This window comes from Dreissena polymorpha, chromosome 7, assembly GCF_020536995.1.
Source record: "Dreissena polymorpha isolate Duluth1 chromosome 7, UMN_Dpol_1.0, whole genome shotgun sequence".
NCBI classification, from domain to species: Eukaryota; Metazoa; Mollusca; class Bivalvia; order Myida; family Dreissenidae; genus Dreissena; species Dreissena polymorpha.
Genome location: NC_068361.1, coordinates 72,848,000 through 72,851,685, shown reverse-complemented (window position 1 = coordinate 72,851,685; position 3,686 = coordinate 72,848,000). Strand labels below are relative to the sequence as shown.

General features: G+C 34.8%; 1 long non-coding RNA gene across 1 annotated transcript; it reads right to left on the bottom strand.

Moving 5' to 3' along the window:
* Window positions 1-1,026: 1,026 nt before the first annotated feature.
* Window positions 1,027-1,820, bottom strand: LOC127837420 (uncharacterized). Its single transcript, XR_008029279.1, has 3 exons — window positions 1,718-1,820; window positions 1,464-1,567; window positions 1,027-1,275 (listed from the first exon to the last, which is right to left on the bottom strand). It is a non-coding gene; the product is annotated as an uncharacterized LOC127837420 (long non-coding RNA).
* Window positions 1,821-3,686: the final 1,866 nt, after the last annotated feature.

The window sequence follows — 3,686 nt, the reverse complement described above, 5'->3', positions numbered from 1 at the left end:
ACAAATACAAGCGTTTCGGAACGACATTCAAATCTTTACATGTCGCGTGTTTTTGTTCCTTGTCGAGGGTCATTGTAATCTGTACTGTTTAGTACCGTGAGTCGCGTTGATAACCATGTGTCGACCTTACAAGACAACAGTCGACTTACAATATTGCATTAACCAGATTCAGATGTTACGAGTTGGGCATTGAATCGATTGCTCGAGTATCCGTTTTGCGTCAACGACCCATTTAAAAAAAGAACGTTTTTGTGAAATGCTTTTGGAATACAGGAATAATGTCCAAAATGCGTAAACAATATTTGAACATCCAATAAGTAAACTATAAATAATTATTATTTATTATAATGATGATCACGATAATTAGTTGAATGAAAATATATATTTATTTATCATTATTTCATATAATGAACATTAAATAAAATAAACCAATATGCGTGTTAATATGTTAATTGTACAAACCAAACTATTCTACATAACAAGGATGTTAGTACTTCTCTGTAGTTTGAATCTTTGTATTGTAAGAATTCATCATATATACAGTTTTAACTCAGGGTTACCGTAATGCTTTATGTATGCATTATGAAAAGAATAAACCCTAATCCAATTACAAAGTTAATTGTTCAGATGCTGTTTTTTAATTCTTATTTTCTTTTATACAACACCAATTGTCATTAAAATAATCAGACGCGATTCATTTTATAAATACAATACTTCATTATAGTGAGCTAAATAGAATATGTTGCATACACATAATAATCATTTACAGTTAACGAAACAAAAGCAACACACAACACACGCTGACTTAAACAATGAAACAGGTCTCTCTTCAAATCAAAGTCGCTTTTAATGTTTCATTCCTACATACATTTAGAAAAAAACATGTTCAATTAAGATGTACGAGCATGTTTAATAAGAACAGATGTAAAACTGGATATACACGCTAACCAACTGTACACACCAAAACATTTAAGACGTTGTAATATTTTGCCGTGTTGCAAAAGAGACCCAGCAACGGGCGACAGTTTACTGAATATTTTAAAATATTTAATTTAAGTCTATGAAATAAATCGTGTCATAAATGCAGAAGATAATTAATATTTACTACTGAATAGGTATAACGAAGGCATACCAAAGATATAGTGTTGACCGTTATTAAATGTTTATTTGTACACAGTTTTGGTAGTCAGAGCTGTTTGTGATGCCATCTACTGATGTACACAGTTTTTCTTGTAAGAACTTCTTGTGGTACCATCTAATGACGTGTTGTAATAACTGTGGTAGGAAGGAAAACAAGTAAAATAGACTACAATAACTTCTATTGAATCAACAAAATGCCAAAGAAAACAATTGAATATTAACAATATGCAGTGTTTTTACCACAAAGCTTTTTATAGTATACTATATGTTACTATACATTTGCATTGTATTAACAATGAAACGGAAATTCCATTTAAAAATACCATTTCCGCGTTCGTTGAGTCCAGCATATAAATGAAGATCCGAAGCTTGATTTGAACCCATCTGAGTTGTTTCATATTCTGAAGATTGGAACCGTTTATTTCGTCTAAAAAAATAAACCAGTATATTAATAATGGCTTGTATGGATGCACCAAAAGTTATAGTTTTGTCAGACTAAACATTTTTTGGTAACTAAATGTATGTATAAATAAAAGAGAATTAATGAAAATCATTTAAAACTTGTACAGTACAATACCTTGTGCGAACGTAAATCAGCACTCCAGTAAGAATCAATCCAACAATAACAATGGCTGCAACTCCACCAACTATTCCTGCTGTTTGACCACCGGAGTTCCGTGCTATATGATAAGGTACTGTTTGCAAAATCATTATAGGGAAATTATGATAACTTGCCGCATATTAAGATGAAATGAAATTATCTTGAATATCTCGACTCTTAATGCTTATGATTTTATGTCACTATATTACAGAGTGCAGGATCACGTTACATTTTAGGGTTCCATCTTTTAACTTTAATGGATTTATACACGACGGTAAGTGGTGCTTCATTTAAAAAGACTTTGTTAAACAAGTTTTCTTTATTATTTCAACAAGTGCATAAAAGTCAGATTTTTATGCTGCTTATGGCAATGTGAAATACATCAGAATTCCTTTTTTTAAATAAGCATGTGTTCTTGTTAATATTTCCGTTTTTACTGCATTCATTGTACACGGTTGTTTCACGCAACGTGAAATTTTGTCACCGATTTCAAAAGTATTCAAGGTTTTATTCTTATACCTTAAGATATCGGCACAAACTGCCAGAAAAACTGTCTTTTACACACTATAAATTTTTGCAAATGTATTTTCAATAACTTGAGATATTTGAAAAAATAAAGTTCTCAACGATGTGTTTACATTCTGTCAAGCCCGTGTGTAAACCCCTGAAAACCCCGTTGTTTCTGCACCTTGTATTATTAAAGTACATACTTTGTGTACGTATAAATTGAAACTATAAGTACCAGTAACACAATGAATCAATTAATATAAAACACTGTACATATTGTGCAGATATTCACTTTACAAATCAAAATCCCGAATACAATGAAAACATTACGGTGATGTACACGCCCGACCTAAAAAGATGGCACAATTAACGAATACTTACAAGTTTTCGATGTCGTTTCATCTCTTACCCCATGCTTGCAAACGCCGTTTTCCTGCGAGCACCGTGACCCTGTCACGACGTCATTACAGTTTTCTTGACACGGAGTGTCGCACTTCTTGCCGTAGAAGTTTAGAGTACATCCGAGGTTGCAGTCGCCACTTATTGAACACGACGTGTTGAGACAATGTTTGCTGCACTCAATATCACACATAAAACCATACTTGTCAATTGATCGACACGACAAGCATCCGCCATTGGTCTGATTGCATACCTGACAGTTTGCGCTGCACATTATCGTGTACGTTTTGTTATATTGCTCACATAAAGGTCCTGGATAATCATGCATGCATGTGCACGTTCCGGTAACACGATTACAACCATTAAAGTCGCATCCTGGTGAACATTTTATGTCACACAAAGCGCCATACCTGCCTGCCAAACATCGATCACATGTTGGTCCATTAAAGTTCGGCGAACACATGCATGACCCATTATTGCGATCACATGTATAATCATCACATCCTTGTGAACATTTGTGCTCACAAGAAGGTCCAAATCTACCGGATATACATTGGTTACAACGGACTCCATTAAATTTGTCTATACATTGATCACATTTGGTTCCTGTATAGTTTGGCAAACAAATACAGGCACCATCAGATCGGTTACATACAGTTTTGTTACATCCTGTCGAACACATTATATTGCAATACGCGCCATACTTTCCAGGTACACACTGGTCGCATTTGTATCCATCAAAGTTTGAACGGCAGTTGCATTTTCCATCAGTCTGATTACAAAGTCCACCATCGCATCCTGTAGAACACACCATTTCACATGACGCTCCGTATCTACCAGGTACACACTGGTCGCATTTGTATCCATCAAAGTTTGAACGGCAGTTGCATTTTCCATCAGTCTGATTACAAAGTCCACCATCGCATCTTGTAGCACACAGCATTTCACAAGACGCTCCATATCTACCAGGTTTGCATGTTGAGCAGATGGTTCCAACGGTGCATGTAGAGCAGTTTGAATTGCATTTGCCCATGCAGTT